Below are 17,334 nucleotides of genomic sequence, written 5' to 3' on the forward strand. Positions count from 1 at the left end.
ATACGAAAAAAAAATAGAGACAGAGAAGGAAGGGACAAGTGAATAAGGAAAGAGCAGGGCCTTCCCATGCTTCTTGTTTAATGTCACCACCATCCCACACCAACCATCAAACCTCCGAACATGGGCTTAGGCAATTTGGCCTCCAATGATACTAAACAGCTGCTAACCCCAGTCTTAGAAGACAATTCCGTCCTCAGAGCACACAGAAGAGCTGGGTCCTTTAGAACCGATGACTGGATTTATAGAGAAGCCTCCTACAGATATGAGTGATCATGTCTGCATTGCTGGTGTCTACCCTAGTCCAAATCTTTCACTTTACAAAGAAGCAAAGTGAAAGGTGAGTGGCTTGCACAGTGTCCTGTAGAGACTAACTAAAGGGTAGGACCAGGACTGAGCCCAGGTCTCCCAAGACCCAGTCCACAGCCCTATCCAGGTAAATCCCCATGAGCATAACACACTATGCTCCAGACACAGGCAGAAGATCATATTCCTCAAACTCTAGAGTAGTATTTGGGTAGTATCTGGGTAGCAATTTCCCCTTCCTGGACAGCAATTTGATTCAGTGGGTCCGGGTTGAGGCACAGGTATCTACATGTTAACAAGCTCCATGGGGTCTTCCAGGTATAGAAACCACCCCTACACTTGGTCACCCCTCTACCTACCAGCACTGCACAGAGGGCTGAGAGGTCCCTATGAAGGGACTGCTCTGGGGACATCCTCTGGAACCCATACATCAAAGGGTTCCTGACCACTGGGTCACAAGTCAGAGCCCTGAAAACAAACACCAGCCTTGAAATCTCAAACAAAGAATGCTTAGAATGGGACAGAAAGGTCTCCTTTTAGACCTGTTGACCTTAGTGGCTTTGGTCCTGGCAATATCCAAGTGATGCCTTCAAGCCTCTTGTGTAACCAATCTCCCAATATGTGCTGAGCCCCTACTTTGTACAAGACTGTGCAGGGGGGCTAAGATGGGCAAAGAAAAGTAAGCCCTAGTTGCAAAAACTCTACCAAGAAGATCAGACACGTACACTGAAAAAGAACCCACGTTACAGAGCAGTGTTGTTGAAGATGAAACAAAACACAGATCCATATCTGTGTCATATAAGCTTGCTCGATGTAACTCAACAATTTCCAAATCCACTTCCTGGCAGAACCATCTTTCCTGGTTCCTCAACCCCCACCCTGGGGATTCTGATTCAGTAAGCCTGAGGAAGAGCCCAGAATGTGTCTTTTTTGCCAGCTGTGAGGTAAATCTAAGGTAGGCAGTCCATAGGTGGACATTTGAGATTCTCACAGTGTGTTGAGGGTCAGGCTGCAAAGAATTTAAGGGAATCTATCTTGGTTGCTTCTTTATATTAATGGTTTGCTGCTCCTCAAAATTCTTAACTTACTCACATTGGCCCCTAGAATCTAAGTCTGTTTGGTTTTGTTCCTCTTAGGTCAGTCATGGTCTATGCTGTCTTCCTACTTGAAACTTCCTACTTAGGGCCTCCTTCATGTTCCCAGCAGAAATCTGTTTTCTGGAAAAGGGTGCAGCTTTACTCCTCAGGAAAACACACAGGAAAAAAAAAAGCCCATGTCCAGCCATGTATCATATGATTCAATTTATACCATTTATATGGAATGTCTAGAATAGGCAAATCCATACAGATAGAAAATAGATTAGTGGTTGTAGAGGGCTGAGGGAAGTGGAATGGGGAACAACTGCTAATGGGTATGGAGTTTCCTTTTGGAGGTGATGAAGACATTCTGGAATTAGCGGTAATGACTGCACAACTTTCTGACTATACTGAAAAACCACTGGATTGTATGCTTTAAGAGGGTGAATTTTATGGTATATGAATTATATCTCAATTTTTGAAAAGCCCATGCATAGGTAACACATAAAACATACAGGTGGGTCACCTGGCTCCCTGGGCCCTCACAACTACTGGATGATGACCCCTGGGCAAGAGGCAGGGCAGCCAATGACAATAACTACCATTCACTTGTACTTATTATGTGGCAGACAGACAGTCATTACACACAGTACATGGTTGGCTCAGTACATGGTTATCTCAGATAAGACATCATTACCAAAGATGTGGATATTATTATGATGATATTGTTATCACTAACATTTTAAAATATGACAACACGAAGCCATAGTGAAGTTAAATAACTTGACCAGTCCACAGCTAGTAAGTGGCAAAACTGATAGCTAGGGAGATGTGGCTTCATAGGCACCAAAAGACCCCTGCCCCAAACCTTGCCCCAAACCATGTCCCTCATGGATCTGTCATTCTTATCATTAGATTTGCGGAAAGTAGAATAATAATAATGGTGGCAATAATGTTGCTGAGATGTATTGAGCACTTTCCATAAATCATCCTCGATTTATAGATGTGAAAACTAAGGCAGAGAATGTTTAAGTAAATTGCCCCAAACCACACAGCTAATAAGTGATGGAGCCAGAACTTAAACACAGACCCTAGTGCTAAGCTGCTCAGTCAGAGATCCAACTCAGATGTCTGCAGGAGCAGGACAATGATAGTGTCAAGTGGGCCCCATATAGCATACCTTGAAATACAAAGCAGTATTGACTCATCTTTGATTCATCTATAGACATGTGGTACAATTTTCTCCTAATACTAGGGGATAAAACAAAGCACAAGATCAGTGATAAATGGCAAATGATGCTTTGCCTCAATGTTGAGGATGCAAACACGAGTGCAGAAACTATGGCAAATTGGAGAGAGAGCCACTTCACCCAACAGGGCTTCCCCATTCCACTGTAACCCTCCACCGCTGGGTGGGTGTGCAGTACAGTGTTGCCATATTTTCTGAGATAAAGCCAGAAAGACAGATCTTTACAGAAAATCTTTTTCATTTTTAAAAGATAGTAAAGAATTCTGCAGACTACGTTGGTCTGTAGCAGAACACTCTTGACTTCAACACATAGTAAATTGCCTCCTCAAGCAGTTCTATGTGACTGGGATTTAGAATTTGGGGTGAAAAGTGACAGGGTGAGTCAGGAACAGTGAGGAGGAGCCAGGGTCTGAAGACTCTTGACGCACACCTAAGGAAGCAGAACTTTATTTTCTAGGCTAGGGAAAGCCAGAGCTTTGCTGTTCTGTTTTAAGAAGGGAAAGGGACCAGATCACAAAGACACCTCTGACGACGATGTGAAGGTAGAATAACCAGGAAAGATAGCCAAGGCAGTGAGACCAACTGGGAGGTAACTGTAATTATCAGCCCCAAACTAAGGTAGTAGCAATGGAGGCAAGAGCATGTACTCAAGTCAACAACTAATAGCAAAGATCTTCCCTGATAGACAATAGATGTGATTGTATCAAAAGGGGGCACACATATACTCTATTAGATAGCTATACCGGTAGTCCCTTGATTTTTTTAAAAAAAAAAAACACTATCATAAGGAAGAGGGAGACATTAGCAAATGTGAGGAAGAGCACTATGAGAGAAATAGAGAAGGGTTACAGGATACAACTTGTTAGAGGCTGGGTTTGGCATATGAAAGGGAAAGAAAATGTTCTTGGCTGGAGAAGAGACAGCTCTAAAACTGCCTAGGAAAACAAAAGTGAATGAGGGAAATAAAGAAAACATATAAAGAGTTCAGGTATTAAGAAATTAAGAAGAAATATGGAAAGCCGGCAGGGAAAAAAAACAATCAACCAATGAAGAACAGTGAAGGTCCCTAATGTCCAGATTTAATGCAGATGAGAGAAACCAGTGAAGGCATTTTAAAAAGATGTTGTAATGAAGGCACCAAGAAGATTGCTTTAACAGAGACTGAACTCAAGAATAGAGACCACAATGGAGGCATTTATAAGGAGTAGAAGGAAAAGAAGACCAAAATATGGGAAAGGATTTTAGTGATTGGAAACTCACAGGCAAAGATGAGTCTTAGAGATGTCAGAAAGGAAAATATGACAGGATTCTGGAATATTCTCAGAGTGAAAATAAGGTCTAATCTGTAAAATATACAAAGTTCTCTCTCCACAAGTGCTTAAGAAGCAGCCCTGAGGAGTGCCAAAGATAACACCAAAGCTGCATTCCGAGGGCATGAGGAGGAGAAAGCAGTTACCAGCAAGTCCCTGAAGGGAAGGGAGCAAGGATTTTAGCCCTCACAAGGCTTGGTTTCATTGCTTGTAACATCATCCAAATCAGAATAAAGCGTTCAACAGAATGGACTTTTCCAGAAGTAACCTTGTGATGGCTCAGAGCATTCTGGGAGAGCTGCAATAGTCAAGAAGACTGAAGCAAAAAGGAAAAGCCTCTGCCACACACAGTGCAGAGATAGAGGACCAACAATAATGGTAACAAAATATCATATTGAAAAGCATTAAGTTGTACACTAAAAGGGAATATAAGGAGGTAGGAGGAGGTAACATCATTGACAACAATGTGAAAGGGCTGTCATTTAGAAGTATGTCATGTTATGTCTGGTATCTTACATACAGTATTCCATCTAAGCCTCACATTAGATATGCAAAGTTAGTCTGTTTTGCAGAAAAAAAATGTAGAGGCTATGTAAAGTTGGTTATTTGCTAAAAGTCACTTAGATAATAAGTTGTAGAGGCAAGGCTTGTTGGAGTCTCAAACTTATGCATTTTTCTACTATACCACACTGCTGGACTATGGACCATCTTCCAATCAGATTACTGCAAAAGCCTTCCTAACTGATATTTCACCCTTTACAATTCTCCTTTCACTATGTAACTCAAGTAATCTTTCTAAAATGCAAATTTCATCATGGTGCTTCCCTGCTCAAATCCAGTCAAAAAATTCCTTTTGATCTTAAGATGGAGTCCAAACCACTTAGCATTCCCTACAAGGCCCTTCAGGATCTGTCCCTACTCACCTTCCCAGCCTTATCACAAGCTCGTCTCATTGCAGCTGACAATGCAATGACTCTTAATATATAAGTCCCCAGAATGCACCCTGCTCATTCTCACCTCCAGGTCTTTGCACACTTTGTCTCTTTTGCCTGAAGCACTCTTCCTGACCTCCTAAACTCTCCCCTCAGTCAGTCAATGCAACAGCTTCACTTCTCTCATAAAATTTAACACACTTTATTGAAATCCTCTCCACCAGTTCTGAGGTCTCCACACCTCCTAACTGGGAACTACATGAGGAAAGATCCTGTTTCTATCTTGTTCACATTCACACCCACCTAGTAGTGCCCTGACATATCATAGGTGTTAAACACATATCTTTTGAAATGGATTAATAAATTGGATGCAGTGGGGCTGTCACTGGTTACTAAGTTAAACTATGGGTAGAGGCAAAGGGCATAACTAACACCAAAGCCTCTACTTTTAATGTCTGCAATTTACTGTCTATAGCTGAAGATTCTTTTCTTAGGCATCTCGAAAAATTCATCATTTAGGCTGGGCCTCCTCTGGCTCACACCTGTAATGCCAGCACTTTGGGAGGCCAAGGCGGGCAGATAACTTGAAGCCAGGAGTTCGAGACCAGCCTGGCTAACATAGCAAAACCTTGTATCTACTAAACATACAAAAATTAGCCGGGCATGGTGGTGTACGCCTGTAATCCCAGCTACTCGGAAGGCTGAGGCATGAGAATCACTTTAACCTAGGAGGCAGAGGTGGCACTGAGCAGAGATCATGCCACTGCACTCCAGCCAGGTGAAACAGCAAGACTCTGTCTCAAAAATAATAATAATAATAATAATAATAATCTACATTTAACAGAGCATATACTCTATGCACTTCCTGTGCTCAGAGCTATGAGTAATTCTAGGGACAAGACTCAGTTCTTGCCCTAAACAAGCTTGCAGTCTAGTGGAGTAGCCTTCATATTCCAGTGTGTTACAATTCACATTCTCTTTAAACCTTTTTAGAATTTAGTTGACAAGGGATCCTTGACAGTCTGTTAAGCATTGGGTAACTGCCAATTGACTGATCACTAGCTCCAACAAGACTACAAGGGGCTTGAGATTCGAGACTGAATCTTCTTCATCATTATCATCCCAGTGCCCAGCATAGTGGCTGGTATATAAAAACAGGTTTAAAATAATCAACTGAATGAATGAATGAATAGACAAATGAACAAGCAAACAAGCCAAGTCTTGGAATAAAGCTTTGGGATCTGGGTCAGAGTCTCAGCAGGAATTATTCTCCATCATTAAACAGATAAATGACTCAGCAACAAATACTCTAGGGAAAATCAGCCCATTCGATATAAACACACACAGAGACACACAGACACATATGCACACACACAAAGAGAGACACACACAAACACACAGATACACACACAGAGACATACACACACACACAGAGACACACACACACTGCAGAGCCACAGGAGTATGGGAGCAGGACAAAAGAGGGTAGGATTTTGGATGGTTTTCCAGTGCCAGCTCAGGTTCCTCCTGTGACTTTAGGTTCAGAAGGGAGACACTATGGGGCAGGCACACACACATAGAGCAGTGACATGGCTTCATCTGACCCCTACAAACTCAAATCTGCTTATTGAGACACACCATAGCGATAAATCAATGGAAAAACAGGTAGATACATCAATATAGTGCTCATCACATGTTTTCAAAACTTATTAAGAAAACCTTAATTTCACATGGTATTTAAAATGTATGTTAATAATCACCAACACAAATAAATACCCAACTGAAATATCTGAATAGTTTCTATATCTTTCAAAATTAAAACCAAATATCAGAACAAAAATAGCTACCTAAATAGCATCCTTTTCACACATACACACACTCCTGAAATTTACCTGCTGCCAACTTGTTATTTAAATAAACATTTCTGCTACACACTTTACCACCAAATAGTACCTTGTAGTCAGTTTAAAAAACCTTTATCAAAGTAAGAGTATGGTATTATTTTGACACCAGACAGTCCTTTGCTTTTGTGTGGAATCACTGTGTTGCCTGAACAGTGTATGATTTCGCTTTTGTGCAGACAATCAGCAGGTCATTAGTGTACCATACAAATCGCCCTGGACTCAGGATGGAGCCCTGGGGAACTGAAGCTGTAATAGACTGGAGGGAAGATATGGTGTTGCTGACAGTTACCTATGATGGCAGTTAAAAGGTATGATTGCAACCACATGACAGCTTAATACAACAGATCTCTGAGTTGTTCACATGGCAAATTCTGATTAATGGTGTCAATAATCATTATAAATTTTTAAAGTTTTGTAGAGGACTCCATTATATCCTACTATCAGAATACAAGACCAACCAGGTCCCTTATGAAATAACCATGTTTTATCATTATTTTACTGCCATTGGTTTTACATGTTGGTGAACGTGAATTTATTCACATATGGAAGGTGGTGGGGGGCAGGGGTCTACTGCATATTTACATGGTTCATGAAGAAATTTTTGCATAAGAAAGTGAATGTAAGATAAATTGAAACTCAGTATATGAACCAGAATTTGCCACTTTCACACACACACACACACACATATGCATGCATACACACAGAGATACACACACAGGATAAGGTCAATTTCACTGTATCCACATCTGGCAATGATGTGGGCATAGTGAAAAGATTTCAGGTTCCCTCCAGAAAGCCCTTAGGTTACAAGAAAAATCATCCTACATCTAATAAACCCATCTTAGATATATCTCCCATATGGTAAAGCCCTGTTTTGCTTTATTCTAACAAATTTGTCCTTGGATTCCTCTCGCAGCTGTTGCTGCTATTGTTTATGATGTATTGAGCCCTGGCAGTGGAGTGATGCACTGTGTACAACAGAGTCAAGATTCCCACATCACTGGGCTGTGTGAGCATTAAATAATCTCACCTGTGAAGAGTCCAGAGCACCCAGTATATTTAGGGGCCTGACATGTAATAACTGCTCAAAAAATGGTGCCAAAAAATTTTTTTTAACTAAAATATTCTAGGCACTTAGTCTCAAGAAGAAAAAACAGAGTAGGTTTCTAAACCAGATTACCACCAAGGTAATAAGGATGCTAAAACAAACAAACAAATAAATAATCCTTCCTCACAATTTCCCCCTCACTATTTTCCACCACAGTTTGGTTTGACTTGAGAAACACTGGAGCCTGTATGTGCCCAGCACTGGGCTAGCACTGGAGGCATGGAGATGACTATGGCCACCCCCCAGCTGTGGGTGGCTGCCCCTCTGCTGGAGACATGAAACACCTGAAATTCTTTCAAAGCTGAGTCTTTTGCCACCACAACAGCATTTAGAAAATTTATTATACAAATTCACATAAATGATATAATCCTATAAAGGAAGATATTTGCTCCTGTAACACTTACTATTTAGGTCAGTTGACTTTTTCATATTCTGGTAGACTCCTCCTTAATGTATAGCTGCCATACATACAGGAATCATCTTTTTATTTTGCAATGAGTTACCTAGCATAAGTGAATGATTCAAATGTGCTAAAAATCAGTAGACTAAATTAATGCTGATTAAAAGAGCCTATGATAGCAAGCCTATAGATATAACTCTTGTCTATAAAATATATCATAGCTATTACCAAAGAAATTAATCTAAAACTTAAAATTACCAATACTAGCTAGATGTCAATAAATATTACTAATATCAACAGATAATTCTAATCCTTTTGGTCTATCTGCATGGGTAATCTTCAGGCATGTAGCCTGCAGATTTCCTCAATACTCTGAGTTGTTCAATATCATTACTAATGTTTGGAGGTTCCCCACCCCAAGGATTTCCCTTTCCATTTCTATCAAGTTTCAGCGGATCCTTTTCTGAAGTTTAAGTAAGACAAGAGGCTTGCCTGTTCCATATCAATTTGACTTGGAATTTAGAAGCTAACCCTTCCTCCTCTTCCTCTTCATTTTCCTTACTTTACTAGCCTCATCTCCCTTGTTTTACTTTCTTCTCAAGTTCTGTTTTTCCATGCTTTAAGTATTAATTTAAAAGCTCCCCTTTCCTATGCTCTAAAAAAAAGAATAGCAGAAGGAACAGAAGACAGGTTTAGAAGGGTGATCAAACATGAAGAAACAAGAATTTTGAAGCTCCTACGCCTTTGAAGCTCCTACGCCTTTAAAGCTCAGCTTCTCTTTCCGCAATGGCCAAAAACAGATGGACATTCTAGAAAGACTAAAAGAAAGAAGATGCTAGGTAGGAGGAGACAGAATGTTGAAGGGAGGAACTCATCTCAAGTTCTTCCTTCTTCTAATCTCTTCTTTCCACAACTCATATGCAGTGGCCTTTATGCTCCTAGTGGAATTGAACCCATTGAAAGTTCAGTATAAGGCTGGGTGCAGTGGCTCATGCTTATAATCCCAGCACTTTGGGAGGCCAAGGCAGGTGGATCACTTGAGGTCAGGAGTTCAAGACCACCCTGGCCAATGTGGCGAAACCCCGTCTCCACTAAAAATACAAAAATTAGCCAGGCATGGTGGTGCATGCTTGTAATCCCAGCTACTTGGGAGCTTGAGGCAGGAGAATCGCTTGAACCCAGGAGGCAGAGGTTGTAGTGAGCCGAGATCACACCAGTTGCAGCCTGGGCAATAGAGCAAGACTCTGTCTGAAAGAAAAGAAAAAGAAAAAGAAGAGTTCAGAGTAGGTAAAAGAGACAAATGGCATGAAGTAAAATTCCACTCACACATACACAAAAAAATTCCCCAGGGTGCCTCTAGATAAATTGCTCAAGTGTTGTTCTCCACCCCTCTCCCAGGCCAACACACAACACTAGGCCACCTCACACCTGAACTTCTGGTTGAGCCAGAAGAGCACTAGAAGTCTGAGGGCAGGGCCAGAAGCCCAGCAGAGCCCCAGGCAGTGGGCCCAGCCATCACCTCTGCAGGGCTGGGACTACATTTGCCCCCCAAACAACCCTCAGAAAGTTGGGTAGGAGGAGCAGTGGGGAAGGTCAAAGGCAACTTGGGTTGGCACCAACGAGGCCTCACTCACCTTCCACCAGGCTCCAACCCTGGCTATCTCAGATGGTGCAAGAGTCTTCTAACTCTGTCTTCCAACTTCCAGTTAAACCAGAAGCTGGACATTCAAGGGAGGGGCCAGGAATGTGGCCAGCCAGGTACAGGGACATTACTGCCACACTTCCCATCATGGCCCACAAGTGAGATCCAGGCCACACAGGTGTACTTGTTGGACAGAAACATTCTGAGATTCTATTTAAAAAGTCTTCTATTCCAGATATTAAACAATCATGACTGCCATTTGTTGGCCACTTACTATATATGGCCTGGACTCACCACGAAATAGGTCATTTAATTCTAACAACAACCCTATACAGTAGATACAGTAATTACCTCCCCTTTAGATACTAGAAAACTGGAGCCTAGAAGGACAAAAGAAAGTCAATTCCAACTAATAAAGGACAGATTCAGAATTCCATTCCAGATAAAACTGACTACAAAACCCACATTTTTAACCATTATATGTAGAAAACCAACCTTCTACACTTTTCAAAGTACTCCTCCTGGATGGGCCTTCAAAGCACTTTGACCTTGTTTTGTTACAGGAACAGAATTCAGTAGCAAGATGGCAAATAGTTTTCCTCTATTTGTCAATGTGCCTGAGGCCAGAAGTAGATTCTAGAAATCAGATAAACAAGTGGCAGAGATAGCCAGGTGCGGTGGCTCACGCCTGTAATCCCAGCACTTTGGGAGACTGAGGCGGGTGGATCACCTGAGGTCGTGAGTTCGAGACCAGCCTGACCAATATGGTGAAACCCCATCTCTACGAAATACAAAAAATTAGCTGGTTGTGGTGGTGCATGCCTGTGAACCCAGCTACTCAGGAGGCTGAGGCAGAAGAATCACTTGAACCCAGGAGGCAGAGGTTGCAGTGAGCCAAGATTGCACCATTGCACTCCTGAACAACAAGAGTGAAACTCTATCTCAAAAAAAAAAAAAAAAAAAAAAAAAAAAACAAGTGGCAGAGAGAATCCATTTACAAAACAGAATTTGAGGGAGTTAGTGTGTGGGAGCGTATGTTCTGGGCTCAGTCTAGCTCAGAGCTGATTTGTCTCAAGGTTAAAGTATTTCCCTTGCCTTTTGGGGGGAACCAATACATGAAAATATATCAACCATGAACTTTAGTCACAGCTGTAAATAAACAGATAACATATAAACATGTGTTCAAGAGGTCCCTAAAGCATAAGCACTTTGTCCACTAAGTTCTTTATTTTCCAAGTCTCATTTTCCCAAAAGATACTGACTGCCCCAAAGGAGAGGTATAATAAAGTATTGGAAACGTTCTGGGAACTTACTGAAAAAAACAATAGATGCAACAAATGAAGACAAAGTCAATACTGTCTTTATGTTCAATGGCCCCTAGCTCTTAAAATAAGCATACCCTTATGATTTTACAGCAGTTGCAATGATAAATGGAATTGATAATTTAACATATTTATAAAATAAACATGCTGCACAGTTTTTCCCCTTCCACAGAGGCCTTAAGAATCCTCATGATTATGACTTTGGGGGCATTAGGACTATTTATAAGAGATTCTTGTCAGCCCAATCTGCAATTATGATTTCCCCCCGCCGCCCCAGCCCCTGTGGACTCTGAAGAGTCCCCTATTTGTAGTTATCAAGGGAACTCCCACTTCCCATGGAGAGAGAATGACAGTAGGATGTTATCACTTAGCTTCCCCATTCTCTCAAAGTCCCCCAACCGAATTTTCAGGATTGCTCTTCCTTTCGTGTACTATGAGACAATAGCAGGTGTTCCCCGCTTCACCCCTTTCTATTCTACAGACTCCTCCAAGGAAGATGGATGCTCCTCTAGAACAATGACCACAAGAAAACAACAGAAGCAAGAAAAGTCAAAGATTATACCTACCCAAATCTCCATCAAAAACAAGACTCAGGAGCCTGCAATCATATAAATAGGCCTATGAGGTGACTCAGCTTCCTAAGTAATATGATTTAGGGAGAATCAAAGGATATATATATATATATATATATATATATATATATATATATTCCATTACTTTTATGTATTCATTTTCAATCAGTATTTATTGAGCACTTTCTGTGTGGGAGTTACTAGAAGATGAAGATAAAATGGTCATGGGGTTGTCAGATTTAACAAATAAAAATCCCATATTTTATCTGGCAATTCTAAATTGTCAGCAAGAGACCATGCCTACCACAAGGAACTCACAATCTAGTGCCCTGTGCATTCCCTAAAATTTTGAAATCTCATTAACACCTTAGCAAAACTGATTTATCTGATTAGCTTCAAAGTCCATAACCTGAGGCTGGGCTCTGTGGCTCACGCCTATAATCCCAGCACTTTGGGAGGCAGAGGAGGGTGGATCACGAGGTCAGGAGATGGAGACCAGCCTGGCTAACATGGTGAAACCCCGTCTCTACAAGAAATACAAAAACCAGCCAGGCGTGGTAGCATGCACCTGCAGTCCCAGCTACTTGGGAGGCTGAGGCAGGAGAATTGCTTGAACCTGGGAGGCAGAGGTTGCAGTGAGCCGAGATCGCACCACTGCACTCCAGCCTGGGTGACAGAGTGAGACTCCATCTCAGAAAAAAAAAAAAAAAAAAAAGAAGAAGAGAAAAGAAAAAAAGTCCATAACCTGGGAGAATGATACACAGAAGACATAAGTTTTGAGGGAAAGAAAAGAGTTAGAAAGGTCCAAGGCAAGCATCAGCAGAATGTCACAGAAGGAGTAACAATGATTGACCGAGGACAACAAAATGGCCCCATGTCCATAGTTGGGTGGTAGGGCTAGGGTAAAGAAATCAAAATGAGGCAACTATTGCTGAGAAACTCAGCTTGTTTCACCTGCATTCCAAATAGGTGACAAGTTCACAAAAAATGTTGTCAAGGTTGGTAAACATTTCAATTAGACCTGAGCAGAACATCTAGTGAGATCTCATGCCAACTTATGGTTTGGGGTGGAAACCATACAAAATGTGGTGGTTTTATAGGGTTTGAACCTGAAAGCAAGCAAAATGTGGTGGTTTGGGCTGTGTTTTTCTTGGAGTTTTTTACATACTCAGGCATAAAAATTCACAGTCAAGCTTGGGAGGTCCAATCTGAAACAATAAAGTTTTCACACTATCCTTTCAGCAACCACAAGGAATAGGCTTCCAAAAGAAGTTGTAGACTCTTGTTTGAATATCTTTTAACTACGGTTGATAGATGGACTAGTTAGGCCATGTTTATGTGACAAAAACTAATTTTGATATTTGGAAAGAGGAAAGAGGTTGTCTTTTCCTGGACCAACATTACCTACATAGGAAAAAGACAGCAAGACTTTTTTATGCATGCTCTTTGTGTTAATAATAAAACCAGTTAATGATTAGGTCCATTGGCAGAAATTTCTTGGTTAGCCTGCTGTGAGCAACTCCATAGCTTGAATCTAAAGTGAGAGTGGGCTGAGGAAAATATTTGTTTTGTCTTGTATGTCAGTTATTAAAGCCACTTCAAATCCTTCATGGAAATATATGGGGCATAAATAAATGAGAAGTGCCACAAAAGAAGTGCAGAGATGGAAAAAGACATTCACATGGCAAACTTTACCATAGCCCATGCTAGTAATTTACCATTTCCTAATCTTAGGATTCCAAATCCCAAATTGTATTTTGCCCAGTGCAAGATACAATTTCTGCCCCTCCACTCCTTCCCTTTCTTTGATCTCCTTTGTCTGAGCAGGCAACTAAAATCTTCATGAAAACATTTGAGTGTGAGGTTAGCACTGTCTTGGATGTCAAGCAGTACAGGTTCTATAATGGCTTCAGAGTGCCTTGGATGGGTACAAGAAAACAGACTTGGATGACCCTCCGCAAGTTCTTTTTATAACTTTCTGTGAGGTTCATTCTCTGAATCTACAACCAAATCAAAATATTTACTATGTTCTTTAGTTTGAAAACCTGAATATCCCTTCATCATTAATAGAAATTCTAATGTTCTCACGATGGTGTAAAATTTCATTTTTTCTTTTGTAATTTTGTAGTGCTAAATTTAATTTTCAAGGGGGCAAGGGAAAAGGTTATAAACATAAATTACGGTTTACATGAGCAGAACAGCAGGAATCATTATTATTATCACTTACCTCATATATTTATTAAGTTATTCCAGGAAAACCTAGTTAATTTACATCTTGTGCCTTTGAAACATTTGATAACTCTAAGTTGGGGAATTGGCTTAACTTTTCCTTTGGTAGAAGAGAGTTTACAGATCTAATTAAATTAGCTTTGCAGGGGGTGATTAATCTCCTTAAGGAAATAGACTGCTTTCAAACACTCCAGTAACAACTGTTTCTAATGATTAATGAAATAAATACAAAGAATTCTGGCCTACTAATTAAAGCAGATCCAATTATGAGTCTTGGCCACAGAATATTAATCCCTGGCTTATGTAAATATGTTATATATAATAGATTACAATATTTTATAATTCTGACATATCATAGTTTATACTGGTCTTCCCTAAAATTAGCCTAAGACAGTGAGGGCTTCATTGTATTTCTGTTCAACAGTTGTAGGCGCCCAAGATGCCAGCAAAATACATCTAAATAGCTTTTTGAAATGTTTATGATCCCTCCAGTCCCTGTTAACTATAATATGTGATGACATAATTGGATTCATTGGAAGCCCACTTGGCTAGGACATTGTAGTAGTTGAAACCTATTAGCACTCAAGTAAATAATCCAAATCACCATCCAACGAATATGCATAAACCATATATTGAATAGTACAATTGAATGTCTAAGGATTGGACAGGTAACCCAACATGTTTATAAGTTCTTCAATTAAGATAGAAACTCACCAAAAATAGTTTGTCCTGAAAATGTCAAGAATTCATTATGGAGCCCACAATCAAACCTCTTCATAAAAGTTACTCAGGGAGAATAACAGGTTCCTTTTAGCACTCCTTCCTTTTTTTTTTTTTTTTTTTCCTTCTTTTTTTGAGGTGGGGATCTTGCTCTGTCACCCAGGCTGGAGTGCACTACAGTCTCAAACTTCTGAGCTCAAGAGATCCTCTCAAGTAGCTAGGACTACAGATGCACACCTCTATGCTTGGATAATTCTTATTTTATTTATTTATTTATTTTTTTGTAGAGACAGGAGTTTTACTTTGTTGTCTGGGCTGGACTCAAACTCCTGGCTTCAAGCAACCCTCCCACCTTAACCTCCTAAAGTTTAGCACTCTTCTTGAGAAATACTAACTAGAGAAAACTAAGGACAGAAGAATCCATCCAATTACAACTTATTTATAAATGTAAACCAAACAGAAAGAAAAAATTGAATATGTATTTTTTCAGTGTACATATACTGAGTATTTACTATCCATCAGGCTCAGTTGTGAGTTGAGAAATATAAATATTATGTTGTGCTTGCTACAACTTATAGTTTAAAAAAGGAGACAGATAAATAAAGCAACAATTACCATAAAACTTGCAAAATGCTGTAAAAGAAATAAGCAGAGGATACTACGGAGGCATAAAAACAGGCACCTAATTCCAAGCATTGGAGATTTCCCCAAGGCTAATGTCACTTGAGCTGAGCTGGAGAGGTGAGAAGTCAGCCAGGTGGGCAATGAACAAAGGAGGGCTTTCCAGAATAAGGGGATAGCATATGCAGAAGTAGAAACTAAAAGGACTTGTTAAACATTACATTAACGCTAATATTAAGCATTAACTAGTATTCTTTGATCATTTACTTTTCACAAAGCAACTTGGTAAGCATTTTACAGGCATTTGTCTCATTTAATTCTACCATTACCATTTAAACCAGTTCTATTATTATTCCAATTGTACTGAAAGAAACAGGTTTAGAGAAGTAAAATAACTTATTGAAGATTTTTCAACAGTCTGACTCTAAAGCCCCCCACCGCCACTAGACTCTAACTGCCTCCCCAGCTATGCCACAGTGGTGCTTGTCTGTCCTCTGTAGGCAATGAAAAGCCACACAAAAAATTTTAGGTGAATCTCCTAAAAGTAAGCACAACATTTTTTTAATGTGAAAATGACTCCCTTTTTTTGGTCATTTAAAAAATCCTTTGGTTCAATACCTTGATTATGTCCTTGTTAAATTTGATTTCTATCTTGTTCAGAAAAGGAATCATGACTTAAGAAGGACCTATTGTGCATGTGAATCACAACCCCCATAATGAAGAGAGAGGTGAAAATGATGCTGTTTCCAATAAGTAGGGATGGGATGTGTCATGTGTCACTCTGATATGCGATACAGAAATCAACATGGGTTGTCACACCATGCATACAGGGTAGGACTTATCATTTATACCTACTCTTATGGAGGCAGGGTCAGATTTCTAAATCTAAATACTTTAAATTCAGAATACTTCTCCAGCAATCTTTGCTTTTTAATTGATGATCTTTAAAGGGCAAGATTTGCTTAGAACCATGTTTAAGAGAGAAGAGTGGAACTATAGTGATCTAAAATGATCTAATTTTCTAGAAAATTACTACTTTCTCCAAGCTGTATAAACTTTAATTAAGAAGACAAGGAGGTCTATTCTCTCTCCTTACACACATACCACATACCAGGCTCTTGGGATACTGATAAAAGGAAGACAGTGGACTGAAAAGATTAAAATTTTTAACAAAACTCTAAATATAATTAAGATGGAATGTTTACTGCCATCTTTAAGGACCAAAAAGTAACCAACATTTGTTGCTCCTCTGGAAAGAAAATATCTTTCACTTCAAAATATGGGTAAAGTCAGCTTATAAAGTAATCTGTAGAAAGAAATTAAGTCACGAGTAAGACAAAACAAAAATCAGCTCATATGAGCACAATACATTTTTCAGCTAAATATCACCAAAATAAGCATTCCTGGGACACTTAATGCAATGCTTTGTGCATCTGTATCCAATAACATGTTCTCAACATCTCCTAAAGGGATATTTTGGTAGCTTCCACTACATATTCTCTAGAACCTGACTTTAATGGTAGCAGATTTAGAAGAACAGATAAAAAAAAAAAAAAAAAAAAAGAAGGCCACTAGGGTGAGAGCACACACTGAATATGAAAATATCCTCCACAATTCACAGTACATAATCTATGGCCACAAAAGGTTTCTCTTCCCCTACTTTCTATTCATGTGGCTCTCTTTCACCTGCTTTCTCTCCTTGCCCTCTTTCTCCCTAAACTTTCTTTTCCCACTTGAGTTCTCCTACCAAACCAGTTCTAAAATCACTTCAAAAGGACATATTTGAAGCAAAGAAGTTTAATGTACTTTGTCCTACATGTAAAAGCATTTGGGTAGCCTTGGTGTCAGTGTGATTTCGGCTGTCATCAAGACTGGCCCACTGAGGTTAAATGAAAATCAACTTCAATAGGAATAATTTGAAAGAGAATAGCATTTTTAACAAATTC

At 39.9% G+C, this 17,334-nt stretch overlaps 1 long non-coding RNA gene across 2 annotated transcripts in view; it reads right to left on the reverse strand.

Annotated features, from left to right (window-relative positions):
- LOC117981038 (uncharacterized) overlaps positions 1–17,334 on the reverse strand; it is a 47,980-nt gene that overhangs the window by 13,400 nt on the left and 17,246 nt on the right. The window contains exon 2 of one of the 2 annotated variants that reach the window (XR_004672545.3): positions 8,287–9,530. This is a non-coding gene — a long non-coding RNA (uncharacterized LOC117981038). Of the gene's footprint in view, positions 1–8,286; positions 10,157–17,334 lie in introns of those variants that run through there. The other variant, XR_004672544.2, reaches the window with a different exon arrangement.

Source organism: Pan paniscus, chromosome 6, assembly GCF_029289425.2.
Source record: "Pan paniscus chromosome 6, NHGRI_mPanPan1-v2.0_pri, whole genome shotgun sequence".
NCBI lineage: Eukaryota > Metazoa > Chordata > Mammalia > Primates > Hominidae > Pan > Pan paniscus.